The sequence below is a fragment of the Ostrea edulis genome, chromosome 5 (genome assembly GCF_947568905.1).
Source record: "Ostrea edulis chromosome 5, xbOstEdul1.1, whole genome shotgun sequence".
NCBI lineage: Eukaryota > Metazoa > Mollusca > Bivalvia > Ostreida > Ostreidae > Ostrea > Ostrea edulis.
The window spans coordinates 56,158,609-56,176,244 of record NC_079168.1 but is presented as its reverse complement, the minus strand read 5'-3'; the positions used below and the strand labels follow the sequence as shown (position 1 = coordinate 56,176,244).

The following is a 17,636-nucleotide window of genomic DNA, read 5'->3' as shown; positions in this document are numbered from 1 at the left end:
TAAGGAGGTGTGCTACACCAGATAAATTTGACGTAAATGAAAAGTGGAGGATATGTACAACAATATTTTGAAGTTGAAATTTTTCAAATTTACTTTATTTTGTCAAAAAATACAGTTTTAGTGGAAGGTAATTTGAAAAAAAATATAAACCCCTGCTGGACTCGAACCTCCGACCTACAGGTCAGCAGTCGGTATTCTAACCTACTGAGCTACTCGGCTAGGTATTTAAATCGAAAAGGAAAAGCGAAATATTGCTGATATCGATTTTTTCATCCATGTTTTTAAAGGAAGTCAGCCATTATGACGATGTAGAGTACTACCTTAAAGCGAAGTGTGGACATCTTATTTCTCCTCGTTCGTAGTGTATTCATCAGAATTGTGAAATGTTCTTGCTGGGGTTTCATTCCTTTTACAGCAGTTTTAAAAACATTTGCCCCAGGTGAGGATCGAACTCACGACCTTCAGATGGCTCTTTTGTGATTATGAGACTGACGCGCTACCTACTGCGCTACCGAGGCACTTATTACTATATGAAAGGATGTGGGGATTTGAATCTGAGTAGCTCAGATGTCAATTTTTTAAATTTGTTGTTATTTTATGACATCTTAATTTTGAAACTGATTTGGTATATTTATCTCATTTTTAAAATGAAAAATTAGTATAAACACTTTCCAGATAGATGATGACGTAACGTGTGAATGTTACCTTTATAGAACTTCTAAAGCACTTCGATGTGTTCAGGTTGATGTTTTACAACTCTTCTCTTTACATTCATTACAGGTAGTAAGGCCTGTTTTTATAATGTTAGATGCCAATCACATTTGAAAAACAAAACTACAACGTACTGGGATTTGGTCAACGAAGAACGTCGTATGAATGATCTTCACCTTTTCATTCGAGAATGTCACCTTGTGATAATATGATTGGTTTGCTAAATTGAGCCATTTCTAGGTTTTCGAAGACAATATTGAAACAACTGACCGGAAAATTTATTGACATAGTGGAAGCATGGATTACCTAAACTGAGAGAGAGAGAGAGAGAGAGAGAGAGAGAGAGAGAGAGAGAGAGAGAGAGAGAACTATTTCGTCAAAAAAATTAAAAATAAGGCTCACGGCGGCTGTGACCTGTCGACAGGGGATGCTTACTCCTCCTAGGCTCCTGATCCCACCTCTGGTATATCCAGGGGCCCGTGTTCGCCCAACTCTCTATTGTGTATTGCTTATAGGAGTTACGAGAGTGATCACTGTTCGTTATCTTCACCTTTCATAGGCAACATTCTTGGTTACTGTACAAAGAGTCTAGTAATGTATTCTATCATATTTCAAAGTATGAGTTTACACCCTGTATTTCCTATTAATGTACTTTTACTATTGCATTCAAACTTTCAAATCACAAATAAACATTATAGTAACCAGATATAAACGATTTTTCCCCATGTGTTCTTCTTTCAACTATAGTCAAGCTGGACACCTCATTACTGGTGGTGTGACAGCCTGGTATCACTCATTTTCAAAGGTCTGCAATTTAGGAAATCCCAATATATTTCAATTGTCGACATATTTTCATTTATATTATGAAATCTGGCGCAGAATATGTCAGACGGAGGGCTAAATATGAAAGAGAAGACCTTGATGAAATGTGAAAATAATGATCAATCCCATAATTCCTATAAGGAAAACAAAATAGAGAGCTGGGCAAATAGAGGTGGAATCAGGTGCCGAGGAGGAGTGAGCATCTCCTGTTGACCGGTCACACCCGCCGTGAGCTTGTCAGAACTGATAGTGTTAGGGAAATATTGAAATCTCGTATCAGACAAGTAAAAAAGCATGCGTACCACATTTGGTAGTGTATATTGATGCAAAAGTTTCTAAACATCAACGGCAATGATAAAGTTTGAAATGGGGGTGAAGGCGACATAATACATATGCCAGGTTTTTAAGAAATTGTAAAGAAAATTTAATCAATTTAAAAATGAGTGTACCTTGAGATATTATTCGAAATTTATCTGATAAAAGCAATAATTATAATAATAAAACTTACCAATAACTGTATTATTCATTAGGTGAGCGAAGAAGGGAATATCAGAACGATTTCACGGTGATTTTGCTCATTCATGATTACTGAAATTGTCTATTTTTTCATCGGAATTTTACTATAATTCGTACATTATCAGAAATCTTTTGTGTCTATTATGGAAAAGCTTATATGCTACGAGTATAAATACCACAACTTGAATATATTTTGACATCAAATATCATAATAATCAACTTTCCATTTTTAAGAGAGTTGTCTTCCTTGTAAGCTTTAGATTGTTTCAAATAAAAAAAGGAACTTTTTTCAAAGAACAGATTAGTTTTATACTTTTCCAAGTTTGGTCGTTAATATAAATTCCCTGGCACAATATGGAATAGTGTAAACTAGAATTTCTCAGTTTTGTATTTAAAACGTCTGCTGGTCTCGTTAATTATCCTACCATAGGGCTTAAAAACATTTGACTTCGGTGAAGATTAAACTCCTGACCTTGGCGCTTAAGTGATTTTGAGACTGACACATCACTCACTGCTATACGGAGACAACTAATCTTATTCCACATGTATAGACTTTACATGGTATCAATATGTACATATATATTATAAATTCCATGTTCTTAATTAATATATCCCGTGGGGATCCGGCTTAGAATAGGTCCTCAGTACCCCCTTGCTTGTCGTAAGAGGCGACTTAATGGAACGGTCCTTATCATGAGACCGAAAAAACCGAGGCCACGTGTCACAGCAGGTGTGGCACGCTAAAGATCCCTCCCTGCTCAATGGCCATAAGCGCCGTACATAGGCCTAAAGTTTGCAGCCCTTCACCGGTAGTGGTGACGTCTCCATATGAGTGAAATATTCTCGAGAGGGACGTTAAACAATATTTAATCAATCAATCTTAATCAATAACATTTCAACGTTGTAATTGATTTGATATATTGAGACAAATAAAGGGATATTGTAAGACAGCATTCCTTTAAAAGTCATGGCATAATGAATAACTGTGTGCTTTACAGAACTTCTAAGAACAGATGTGTAAAAGGCTAAAAGCGCATGTTTAACAACTCTTTTACACAATCATCAATTGATTTTTATTTTGCAAACTGCTGACCTCTTCCTAATATCACTGCATAGAATATTTTCCGTTCCGTTTTATCAATTTAAGGTGCAGAATTTTAAGATAAAATTGTTTTATTGCTGGTTAACAAATTTCCAAAATTTTGATTTGAATCATAATAAAGTATTACCTTCCGAATTTTTGGTGTTACCTTAGCTACATTATTTATTCTAACTCTCTTCCATTTTCCGTTCCGTTCCGCGTTTTAGCAACACCCAAAACGGATGACCAGTGGCGAAATAGGTGTGACACGCTAAAGAACCCTCACTGCTCAGTGACTGTAAGCGCCGACAATAGGACAAAATTTGAAGCCCTTCACCGATCTTTGTGACATCTCCAAATTAGTGCAAAATTCTCGAGAGGGGCGTTAAACCAGATACAATCAATCCACCTAAAAAGGATAATTATTTCAGACATTTTGTTACGAAAACCTACGTCCTACAGTGTACGTGTGTTAATGAATACATGTAATATGGTCCCTTTAATTCACAGTTCATACAAATGTATGATTGTGTTTAATTCTAAGCATGAAATTCATACACTTCTTTCTTTACCTACATGTACAAACCATTTCTTCTATATCATTGATATGGATTTCTTATATTAACATTTTCACAAGGCATAATGAGACTTAAAATTGTGTTCTTCCTATGTTTATCTCGTGAGGAATCGGGTTAGAATAGGTCCCCTTGCTTGTCGTGAGAGGCGACTAAATATCATAACTCCTGTAAGGAATACAAAATAGAGAGTTGGGCAAACACGGACCCCTGGATATACCAGAGATGGGATCAGGTGCCTAGCAGATGTAAGCATCCCCTGCCGACCGCTCACACCCGCCGTGAGCCCTATTTCTTGATGAGATAAACGGAGTTATCCGTAGTCAAAATCAGTGTGCCAAGAACGGTCATTATCCATAGGTAATGAAAGTTAATGTAAATTTAATTCTAAAACTAAAATGGGTACAAAGTCTTATTTTGTTGGAACGAAATTAATTTCGTGGAAATGAATTTCCTTTCATGGAAACGAATTTTGTTTCGTGGGAACGATTTTTAAAACAAAATCTAATCTACCTGTCCTAAAACCAGCCACCATAAAATATAGATTCAAAATGTATTTTTAAGATGAATAAGCCTACAATATGTAAAGTACAATAGTGATTGATTGGTCGTATTTTACTCGATTGGCGACTCTCTAAAACTTCTTTGGAATTAACTATATTTCTATCAACAAGGGTAATATATTCTAACTGAAAGAGTTTGACCACAGATTCACAAAAACACACACAATCGGAAAAGAAAATCATAATCTTCATAAGGCGGAAAAATAACTGCCCCAGGTGAGGATCGAACTCACGACCTTCAGATGGCTCTTTAGTGATTATGAGACTGACGCGCTACCTACTGCGCTACCGAGGCACTGATTACCTATCATTAGCCGAGTGGCATTTCTCAGGTTAAGTTAAACTATATTGTAACCTTTGAATTCTCTCTCGACAGATTGTGTCTGTTTTACAAAGATTTTAGTATTGACATAGAAATATACATAATGTATACCTAATATGTCAAATAAAGATTTATTCAGATTAGGAATGACGTGACAAGAAATGTTATCTTTACAGAACACCAAAAAAAGGATTAGTCGTGTTCATAATCATGTTCAACAAGAAAGGAAAGTCATTATGTTATATCTTATGTTTGTTTTGCTTTAAATTGTCATGATGGTATTCGTTTTGACAAGAGAAAAACATGTATCATGTTTGCTTATCAATGAGGATGAAAATTAACAAGATTTTATGTGATACACCAGGTGAGATGTCAAGTTTATTTCTAGAGACACCGTAATGAATTGTTCACATTATACATCTTTTAGTACATGTTTCTCACCTCGAACAAAAGAGTTTTGCCTAATAGATACCAACGTCCTAGCTTCATGGTTTGGCAATCATACCAATTTATTACTAATTATCAAACCAATAATTATCAATGAATAATTTTAATGGTTTTAAACAGGCTTGATTAGCTAACCTCGCTGCAAAAAATTGTGAAATGTACCTTCGTATGGGGGACACGCCCCCTTGACAACCCAAGACTTTAAACACCACAGCACTGCTAAGTTGTTAGGCCTACTATGGAATTGAAAATCAACGAAATTTTACGTGCTCAAGAAAATATTTTTTGTTTGACGTTTTTTTCATGATGTGAAACAAAACGTATATTTTTTTTGCAAGTACATGTAATGTTACACAAAACACTAAAGGTAAAAATTCAATACAAACTCAGACACAATGATATCACATCCTAAATAATGGTATATCAAGTATTTTCAAATGTTCTTGTTTCATTATTAAATATGCTTTCCGGTACTTGGGGGTTGCTTGATCCGCCTTTCAAAGCATAAAATGCGTCATGTCTTGCAAAATGTACCAGATGACGTCACGTGACATCGATTGACATGTGGATCCCTATCTGTCAATTGTTTACATAGTTTTATTGTGTAGGAGAACATTCTTCAAAATCTCCGGCCGTAGAAAGGATAATTGAAATAAAACATTAGTAAATGTGTGGATGGCCTGCGCGACCAACAGAAACAGAAGAGCAGATAATTATGCTGATATAGTAATATAAATCCGTACGCGAATTACATTTAGGATATAAAATTTATTCTTTTTCGCCGTCTCTATTATGCCCAATCACTAACACTTCATTAAAATAGAATAAAATGAGTACTCGCCGTCTTGCTTTCGGACTTCGTCCACAAAAACGACACATTCAAAAATGTAACTCGTCATTTGAAAAAAATTTAAAACAGGCACGGACAGTTCTAAATCGCTCTATCAGCATGTGTCTTTTGATCGCTCAGGTCACTCAATCATTCTCCATTATTCAAGATCATTTTCAAAAATAATATCTTGGAAACGCATAAAAGTCTTTTCTATCATTCCCGAAAACAAATCCTCACCGATATCCAAAAGACTACTATTAGTAAGTTTCGAAGGAAATCAATTTGAAAATAATTAAATTCTATTCGTAACACACAATTTCTTTGGATAAGCAGTGATGGGAGATACATCCAGTTCACGGGGAGGGCCACGGAAACTTGGGCGGCTTAGGACACCTCAATTTGCAGTCTAAAACCTGAAGTACCATTCTCCGCCTGGTAAATACTGCGTTAAATTGAATGTGACAATTTATACCTACATGTATATATTTATATGCAATGACCTGCTTCCAAAATATAACAGTAATATTCCAACGATAATAATTTATCGCACGGTAGATCATCGATCTCGTGTTTGTACAAAGAGATTGTCAAACAACTGAAAAATATACCTATATTACAGCAGGGAAAGATCTGTCAAAAATGAGGCGTTAGCAGTCTCCGATCTCATAATCTCAAATGATATTGATTTGCTTGCTCTAACAGAAACCTGGTTGGGAACTGACACTGATAAAGTTGTTCTGGCCGATCTTGTTCCTGAAGGTTATGGTATATATCACATACCGAGAAAACATGGAGGTGGAGGCATAACTCTGATTCACAACAAGAGTCTGTGTGTTAGATCCCTGACATCTGAGTTGAAATGTACACAATTCGGACATCTGGAATGCATTATTTCCTATCAAAACTCAATATTGCTTGTTTGCATTGTATATCGTCCACTTCCGTCAAAATGAAATAAACTCAAAGTACCTGCATTGTTTGATGAATGGTCACAATACTTAAGTCATCATGCTTTAGCACCGGAAGAGCTTCTAATTACTGGAGATTTGATTTTTTATTGGGACATTCAAAACAACCAACACTCTCAACAATTTCTACAATCATTACATGAGCATGGTCTGAAGCAACCACAGAGGCTCGGTTGTCAGATATTAAAGTTTTGTATTATTTGTTCCCAAATAATAAATTGAAGTTTTGCATGATTTGTGTCCGAATAATATATTACATAAATAAAATCCACCACCAAAATCCGCTTTTTTGAGGTTTTAAAAACAGGTGTATCATGTGTACATTAAAAAAGTAAAGGGACGACACTCACCATCTTGGATTTCTGGGGGCCCTCGATTCACGGCTTATTTTTAACCATTTCTGCTCTCTGCCTACCGGTTTCTGGCGAGATCTATGTTGGAAAAAAATCCAACGACTTCTCCCTATCGTCTGCTTATATCTACATGCCGTATTAAAGATCCAGTGACCCGAAATGTCCTCGGTACCTGCCCCTACTTATCGAAACCAACGGAAGTTTGCATCGAGTGACGCGACGCCTACCAGAGCTCTCCATATAATCACTGGGGTGTTCCGAATACGTACGGTAAGTCCAGAGAAATCCACACCACAAAAACAACAGATCTTAAAGTGTTGACTTTGCTTTAAAAATGGTCACAATTTATTGATAAACGACCAAGCTGCTGACAATGTGATATTTCTATTTTCACATTTACTGATATTTTGGAGAAGCCTAAAGTATGATAGCATTTTGTTTCGTTATTTTGAATAAAGTTCTTGCACGTCGTATTTAAGTTGAATTGTAACATTCTTTAAAACTTTGAAAATAAAAATGCACACAGTGTACAGTTTTGCATATCTGACTCATAGAATTATTCTAAATATGGTAGGTGGATTTTTATTATTTTTTCTTAAAATGTTAAAGCAGGAGAAAGACAGCCCGTAAAGGGGGGGGGGTGAGAATACTCTTAATCAATTTCCATTAATGACAGGAAAGAAGTGGATTTACATATAATTGGTCAAGATAAGTTGAAATGGGGGAAGGGGGAGGTTTGTATGACGACCCCCCCCCCCCCACGGCTTCTATGGGTCTGCAACTTGTGTTTGTGTAATCGAATGAACACTGATGAGTTAACGACAATACACTTACAATACTTGTATGGTATATCGGTCTTCAATTTGATATTCATATAGCAATGTGTAGATAAACAGGTGTTCTTTTGATCATGTGCCCCTGTGGTACTTTGTGCTCTAATGAGAATCATTCAGTTATTGGTCTATAAAATCTCTCCCATAAATGACATGATTTACTATTTACATATGAATTGTCTGAATTCTTTGTACTTCCGTGGAAAACATTCGTTTACTCAATTCAATTTAAATTCAGTGCTTATTTCAACTTCGACTTCTGTAGATTTATCATATGCATTCGGAACACCCCAGTGATTATATGGAGAGCTCCGGTAGGCGTCGCGTCACTCGATGCAAACTTCCGTTGCTTTCGTTAAGTAGGGGCAGGTATCGAGGACGTTTCGGGTCACTGGATCTTTAATACGGCATGTAGACATAAGCAGACGATAGGGAGAAGTCGTTGGATCTTTTTCCAACATAGATCTCGCCAGAAACCGGTAGGCAGAGAGTAGAAATGGTTAAAAATAAGCCGTGAATCGAGGGCCCCAGAAATCCAAGATGGCGAGTGTCGTTCCTTTACTTTTTTAATGTACACATGATACACCTTTTTTAAAACCTCGAAAAAAGCGGATTTTGGTGGTGGATTTTATTTATATAATCTATTATTCGGACACAAATCATGCAAAACTTCAATATCCGACAACAGAGCCCCTGTGGAAGCAACTGGTTAACAAACCAACCCATGTCCGTTAACATATTCTTGATGTGGTAGTTACCAGAGAAAATAGCCGTGTTCTGCAATCAATGCCAACTCTGGACAATCATTTTATTTGTGACTCTAGGGGCTTGTCATCTGCCGATCACAAAGGCATAGCTTCTTTGATTCACTTGTGCAAACCACCAAAACAGCGGAAAACAATGAATTGTAGAAAATTCTGGAAAATTGATATTTGTGAATTTGCGAAGGACATTAAGGCGTCGGTCACACCGAGTTCTGATAATCTTAGTCTTGAAGATCTAGTTGATTTGTATCATGAGGACGTTCGGTTGACTGTTGAAAAACATGCAACGATGCAAACCAAAACAATTGCTATACGACCAAACACGGAATGGTATAACGAGGAGCTACATTCCGCTAAAAGGGAGAAACGTAAAGCCGAAAGTGTTTGGTGACGAACCAATTTAGAAATACATCGTCAAGTTTACAAGGGAAAGTGTCTTCAAAATAGTAAACTGCTTTTCAAAAGTAAACAGGAATATTAATCAAAAGGCATATTGGAATGCGGAAACGATAGAAAAAAGTTGTTCAAACTTACAAACAAATTCCTTGGTAATAGCAACGAAGTTATTTACCAGTGGCTGATAGTGACCGGTCTTTGTCGAATGATTTTGGAAATTATGTTCTTGGTAAAATTCAAACTATCAGAGAAACTTTACAATCTCAAAACGATACAACTGGAAATTCCGCTGATGTCTTATCAGCTGATGTACAATTTACTGGTGACCCGTTAATTGAATTTTCTCCGACATCTCCTGATGAAATTGGGAAGCTTCTGATGAGCCTTTTAAGAGCTGCGAAATTGGTCCTATACCAACATACCTATTAAACCAATGTATAGAAAGCTCATTCCGATAGTAACATCTTTAGTAAACAAATGTCTTAGTGATTCGTCTGTTCTATACATCTTCAAACAGACAACTATCCGACCACTCGTAAAGAAACCTGGATTAGATAAGGAAGCCTGAAAAACTATCGTCCGGTTCCAAATCTCCCTTTTGTATCCAAAATTGTTGAAAAAGTAGTTTCGGCGAAAATTGATAGGCATATAAACACAAACAACTTAATGAATAGTAAGTAGTCGGCGTAACGGTCTGGCCACTCAACCGAGACGGCTTTATTGAAAGTGCATCACGACGTAGTTGCAGCTTTGAATAAAAATTGTTGTTGTATTCTTGTGATGTTGGATCTCTGAGCTGCATTTGATGTTATTGACCATCAGATTCTTTTTCAACGAATTTACTATACTTACCGCTACGGTATATCTGGGTAAGTTTTACCTTGGATCATTGGTAGACGTCATTGTGTGGTCATTGGTTCTGAATTATCCGAATCCCAAGATTGGCGTCCTGCAAAGTTCCGTTCTCGGGCCTCGACTTTACTGTCGGTTTAGTAAACCCACCGGTCATATAATGTGACACAGTGTATTCACAATATGGATTATTATTGCTACGTTGATGACAGTCAGATTTATATCGCGGTTAAACCACGTAACAACCGGGATGATATTTCAGAACGACTTGTGGCATGTCTTACGGATATTCGCCACTGGATGGATTCAGACCTAGTAAAGCTGAATCAGGACAAAACAGAACCCGTGGTGTTCGTTCCGAAACGAAATATATCTGAAAATCTTTACTTTCATATTTCTTTCGGGGGAAACATTATAACTGAGGCCGATTGTGTGCAAAATCTTGGGACAATTTTTGACAAGTCACTTACCATGGAGAAGCAGTGTAGTTCCGTTGCAAGATCATGTTACATGCATATCCGTCGGATAGGTACATGTAGCATTCGTCCATTCATCTCTGAAGTTGCATGTAAGATACTTGTGAACTCTTTGATAACACCGAGATTAGATTATGGAAATGCCCTGTTATATGGAGTGAACAAGCAATACACGAACAAACTTCAGCGTGTACAGAACACTGCTGCCAGAGTGGTAATGCGGACTGAAAATTACGAAAACATTACGCCTGTTCTGATCCAAATGCATCGGCTTCCAGTCGAGTACCGTATTCAATACAAAATTCTGTTGTATGTTTACAAGTGTCTTCACAACCTGGCTCCTAGATATTTGTCAGAACTGATAACACCATACACACCGGCGAGATCGCTAAGATCGGAATCAGCCTGTCTAGTACGACTTAGAAATATAAAGAAACTCGACTGTTTTAAAAGAAATTTAAAGACCCACCTAATTCGTCTTGCCTTTGATGTGTGATCTGTGATTCTGTTTTTATGTGTATTTATTACTTTTTCCCTAGAACATGTATGCCAATAGTGTTTTAGTTTTTGACTTTACATTTTAGAGTACTTTTTAGATACTTAGCATTGTGTTCTACCCCAAAAAACAACAGAAAAAACTCTAACTATCGATCTTAATAATGTTTTATTTTGATAATTTTATAAATGTAAGATTTTATGTCATACTGTTATTTAATTTCATTTAATTGTTTGGTTTTTTTTTATCGTTGCATTCCTCACCGCTACCCTTCTAAACCGTCCTAGAGTAATTTGTTTTATATAAGGCGCTTTATAAATTTTATTCATTATCCTTATATTATTATCTTTAATCATACAATGAAAATACGTACTATTCTCATCTTTGGTGAAGATCAATATTGTTAGAAACTTCAATTATTAAAACAATAGCGTTAGTTCTTGTTGCAATATGACACCCCACCCCACCCCCACCCCACACACAAATGCTCGGAAAGTTAAGTTGGAACTTCATCGATTTCATTTCTATTGAAGGAAATCGTTGCATTGTTGACTACTTCAAGCTGTATTTGAGTCATTGGAGAATACCGGTGCATTTTACTGGCGACCACTTCCTCTCACGGATGAAGTTAAGATACGTTTCAGTCAACAGTTGATTGGAGTAAACTTTTCTTCGGACATAATTGGCCATATTTCCTCCAGTTCCTCCAATGCTAGCCAATATTCCCCTCCTGCTGCAGCACCCTCGACATTAGTTCCACCTTACAAATCAACTCCCAAGGATCAGCTAGATAGCAAATTAAAGCAGATTGCGGAATCGCAAAAGAAACGCATCGTCTTAAATGTAGGAGGAAGGAAATTTGAAACCAGCGTCCCGACATTACTGTCAAAGCCATCTCTCCTTTCAAGAATGATAATCCCTAAAGGAATCAAGCCTACAGTGTAGATAATCTATACACCTATTTTCTAGACAGAAACCCAGAGTATTTTATACACATTCTGGATTACCTGATTACCTGAAGAAGAGTGAAATCTCAGCTGAATCCCTCCCAATGGACATCACCCATTTGAGAAACTTGGCTCTTGAGGCCAAATTAGAGCTACTGTATGAGAAGAAGATTATTGATATTCATTTGGGAACAAATGTTCAGGTAATGTTACGCTCCAGGAATTTAGTGTGAGATATTTATGTACTTCATTGCATCAATTTGGGGTAATGTTATGCTCCAGGAATTTAGTTAGGAATCTATGGCATTGTTATTAGTTTGAGATATTTATTTAATTTATTGCATTGTTATTGATATTATCAGAGATTTTATAGAATTAGTGGTAATGATATTAATATATCTATTACTGCAGTAAAATAGTTTAATTCTCCTACATGCTAAGTTGTTGAGTTACACCCCGTTGTTTATATATACGGTGAATACTTTAGTACGGTACTGTACAAACACAGTGTATTATTTTCATACGAAATAAGTGTTAAATCATCAATCTACATACCTAGAGAGTATGATTACAACATGGAAGATCCCTATCAACTATTATACAACTTTAAGGTATTAGAGGTTGAAGATTAACGTAGTTAAACAACCCCAGACAGTTGAATACTTCGACGAACTTCGTAAACACACGTGCTCAGCACCTTCAAATCTCAGCGAGATTTTAGCTTTAATACGTCTTATCATGCAATAACAAGAGGTACTGTGAGCAAAGCTCACTAAGAATACCCCCCGTTACCCCAATCTCCCAAAGTGTGTTGTTAATAGGCACAAATTACCTCTTTCCTGAGTGTAAAAATATAGTATGCCTTTGTAGAAGAAAATGGAAGATATAGTCCGAACACAAATCCATGGTATAAACCTATAATTCTGACCTTGAGATCAAAGGTCAAGGTCATAAAGAGGTCATGAATGTACATGACACATAGTCTCATGGTGATACACCCATGTCTTATGGTATGACTATGTCAAAACCCTATAATCAGTTTTGACCTTGAGGTCAAAGTTCAAGGTCATATAGAGGTCATAAAGGTACCTGACACATCGTCTCATGGTGATACACTCATGTGTCAAATATAGTATTCCTATGTCAAAGAACAAAGAAGTCATGGCCCTGACACGAATCCATTGTAAAAACCTTTAATTTTGACCTTGAGGTCAAGGCGATATGGAGGTCATGAAGGTACATGACACATAGTCTCATGGTGATACACTCATGTGTCAAATTTGGTATGCCTATGTCAAAGAACAAAGAAGTCATGGCACTGACATGAATCCATTGTAAAAACCTTTAATTTTAACCTTGAGGTCAAGGCGATCTGGAGGTCATGAAGGTACATGACACATCGTCTCATGGTGATACACTCATGTGTCAAATATGGTATGCCTATGTCAAAGAACAAAGAAGTTATGGCCCTGACACGAATCCATTGTAAAAACCTTTAATTTTGACCTTGAGGTCAAGGCGATATGGAGGTTATGCCCCGGACACGAATCTGGAGACAGACAGACGGACGGACAGACAGACAGAGTGATTCCTATATACCCCCAGAACTTCGTTCGGGGGGTATAACAATATGATAGGCAAGACCTACAAGTGTCAAAAACTTACATTTAACTCTCTTGATGATGTTAAATATCGGAGATAATCCGTATCAGCCGTTTTCTCTGCAGAATATACCACGGTATCTGCACGGTTTACTCTGCAGACAGCCATTTTACTTTATGAATAATTATGAGGTCGGGGTCACGTGACGTCAACAGGCTATATATTGCCGAACCCGACTGGATTTCAGCACTTCGGTCACTGCATCCCCAGAAATGAGTCAACAAAAACTTTTCCAGCCCGACATCCCCAGTCAGAAGGTGCATATTTAACACCTTATTGTTTAGTTGGAAATATTTGTTATTATGTTTCATTCATGAAACATCTTAATTAGCATCACCCTTCTGCATCAGCATCATCATCACCATCCCCTTATTTACTGCACCTTCTTCATAGAATATTCAACACCTTCTCTAGAATTGATTGTTATCTATTAAGGACTTATTCCATAGCCATCTACTTAGAATTGTTGGTTTATACAGAAGGTTATCAGTCTGTTGGTCAATGTTTTGCACCTTCTAATAGAAGTCAACACCTTCATACACTCAGTGTATCTTCTAGTGAAAGTCAGCACCTTCATACATTCAGTGTACCTTCTAATACAAGTCAACACCTTCATACACTTAGTGTACCTTCTAGTAAAAGTGAAAGTCAGCACCTTCATACACTCTGCGTATTTCAGAGAATATCCGATCAGCACCCCAAGATAGGAGAAGGTCAACCCCGAGATCAACCTATGGGATTTACGGAACATATTTTGACTCTGTGTTTTTCTCTTAACCTTAATAAATTTTATAGGAACTTTTAATCATCTTTGTCATTACTTGATTTCAGCCAGGTACAGAAGGGCTCACACACTTTGAAACCATCGAAACCATTAATTATAGTAATTTTACAATTGGTCTCGGTGCGGAAAGTTTCAATATATCTCAGCAGATTGGATGCACAAGAGCTTGGTCTGCATATGATCAGCATAAATCGACACAGGCTACTGACAAACAACTTGATATTACAAAGGTTTCGACAGTATCGTTTAAAGTAAGCATTATCCAAATTCTATGGTCGTCATAATGATCTAGCTTGCCCATATACTAGTAACTTGTCAATACTGTTTGATGTATTTTATAACAATTGTTAGGCCATTCTTGGTGCACCGATTTTGACTGCGGATTATTCCGTTTACATGATCATGACATAGACCTTACGGCGGGTGTGACTGGTCCACAGGGGATGCTTACTCCTCCTAGGGACATGATCCCACCACTGGTATGTCCAGGGGTTCGTGTTTGTCCAACTGTTTATTTTGTATTCCTTGGGAGTTATGAGAATGATCACTATTCGTTATCTTTGATTTTCATCAGTATGAGTGTTTTGCCATATGAACATTAGAGGGTTGTTTTCTTCTGATATTCCATTTCCCTTTGATGATATTACTTTAGAATCTTTCATAACGTCACTATAACGTCAAGGCAGTGACCCAGCTGCCCTGGGTTCTTTTTATATCAAAGAGAATTGTGATGAAATAAAGTCAATGTCTTTGCAATTTAGCTTATGATTTGATGATTTCGTCACCCTCGTTACCAATGAGGAAAATAACGTCTCAAAGGTTCCTGGGGAAAACATTAATTTTATATTTTGACTCCAGTTTTAAGAAAATCAGCTTTCAATCTACTGTACTGGTGTATTATTTCCGATGAAATACTCGCATCGTGTTTCTATCTCGAAATTTACATCTCTATTACCCTGGCAACATCAAATTTCTACAGTGATGAAAACATCCAAATACAAGATTTGAAAGTATTGATTTACGTTTTGGGTGACATTTTGGGTGTTTATTTAGTACAACTAATCCATTTTTCCAAATAAAAAAAAATTACTGGGTATTGGGTAACTGAATTAACTTACAACATAAAATTAAACATGTAGTGTGCAAATAATATCACCTTCAATGATGCAATCATAATTTTGAAAAATAGATGGAGAATCCGGGTATCGATCCCGGTACATCTCACATGCGAAGCGAGCGCTCTACCACTTGAGCTAATTCCCCTCTAATTATACTATGATGCTATTTTTGAGCATGCGGGTATTAATAAATCCCGGTACCTCTCATATGCAAAGCAAGCGCTTTACCATTTTAGCCAAATCTCCTTATTTAGTACTATTTAAAATGCTGGAAAACAGACAATGAGGGCTAAGGAAATAAATTTCCTACGAAATATAAAAAAAAATTGACATCCTAAGCGACAGCTTCCCCGATTGCAATATGATTTCTAAATCTTTCTTCAGTATGATCAGCTATATCATCAAGTATCAACATTAAGGGTCCAAAATCTGAATAAAGTTTATCTACTTTGTTGTTTCTGTGGTCTGTGCAAGGTGAAGATAACGAACAGTGATCAATCTCATAACTCCTACAAGCAATACAAAATAGATAGTTGGGCAAACACGGACCCCTGGACACACCAGAGGTGGGATCAGGTGCCTAGGAGGAGTAAGCATCCCCTGTTGACCGGTCACACCCGCCGTGAGCCCCATATCCTGATCAGGTAAACGGAGTTATCCGCAGTCAAAATCAGTGTTCCAAGAACGGCGTAACAATCGGTATGAAACACGTCAGACAGCATTTGACCCAATGCGAGGTCGTATTGACGAACTAGATCGTTATAACGACCATAGAATTTGCGAAATGCTGACTTCAATCGAGACTGTTGAAATCCCTGTACCATCAACTTGTTTGTCAGTAGCTTACCTCGATTTAAAAACTGACTATACCCAGAACAAGCTCTTGGATATCGAATTAGTTGAGATATATAAACACCATATGCAGGTGATAATGGAATATTGCTACATAAATGTGGGAAGTTGACGATGGAGAAGCTGAAATCATCCCGTTTGTCATACAGTTGAGTTGTCAGTTTGCCGTTAATGTCTACTTTCAATAAAATATAATAATCATTAGGACCCCATCTTTTTAGGAAATTGAAAGTCGTCTTCTACAAACCAATCATCAAAATTAAAACCCCTCCTATATCGATACATCGGCAATTTCATTCTCAGAGCTTGGAATCTATTGGGTCCCTAATCTAATTTTATTCTGCAAGCTTATACTAAAAATTGATAATGATGAATTCTGCAATTCATTGTTCACACTATATTTGTAAATACTCTTTTAACATTCTTGTTATCAGTATATAACTTGACTAATCCATTACTTAACATAACCTGACTTTCTACATTAATTTGAACAGCTTTAAGTTCTCTTCTGCTCAAGAGTCTACACGTGATGAACTACAGACTTGACAGTTTTTACAGAGTAGCATGCTTCTGCAGTACCATGAGCATCTGTAAACAAAATCTTCTCAGGTTTGGTCTATAGTAACCTGATTTGAAGACACCCGATCCAAAACCTTGTCTATGAGGAGGGAAAAACTCCAGGATACGTCTATGCACTCTGTCCTGGATATGATCTTGCTGGTCGATTGTAGGTTTCTTGGTGTCCCTTTTGTTGTCTTCAAACATATCCGGTGAAAGCTTAGAAGAATCGTCAGTAATGAGACCATTTTGATATTTTTGACCAACACCCCACAAATATTTGTCCGCAATACCAGCAATTTTTTTCCTTCCTTTAAGTGATTAAGGGTATAATAAGTTATCTATAGTAAAGTCAATCTTATTTCTGCTTAGCAAATTCATAGGTTTTCCAATGTCATTTTCTTGGTGGGCATTGAATTCGAATTGTACTTTATTGTTTTGAAACTTAAATTACGGTACCTTTTTTGTCGACCGATTTTGAAACTAACTTTACTTCTTGTTTTAGTCTTCTCAATGCCCTCTCTAGTTTATCCGGAAAGAAAAGGACCAAGGATTCAGCAGTCGTAAAATGGCCCGACGAATCCTGAATTGCAATAGGTCGCACTAACTGACGTACGGCATGAACTACCTGCCCGTCTACCACAAGACCTGAACTCGACTAAGTCATAAGTACGGTATGTAAAAAAGGTGTTTGAGCTTACCAGTTTA

The 17,636-nt window shown here is 36.9% G+C and overlaps 2 non-coding genes across 2 annotated transcripts; both read right to left on the bottom strand.

Annotated features, from left to right (window-relative positions):
• Positions 1-431: 431 nt before the first annotated feature.
• On the bottom strand, positions 432-518 carry Trnam-cau (transfer RNA methionine (anticodon CAU)). The gene is given in 2 exon segments: positions 432-467; positions 482-518. It is a non-coding gene; the product is annotated as a tRNA-Met (tRNA).
• A 3,958-nt stretch (positions 519-4,476) lies between these two features.
• On the bottom strand, positions 4,477-4,563 carry Trnam-cau (transfer RNA methionine (anticodon CAU)). The gene is given in 2 exon segments: positions 4,477-4,512; positions 4,527-4,563. It is a non-coding gene; the product is annotated as a tRNA-Met (tRNA).
• Between the last annotated feature and the right edge of the window lie 13,073 nt (positions 4,564-17,636).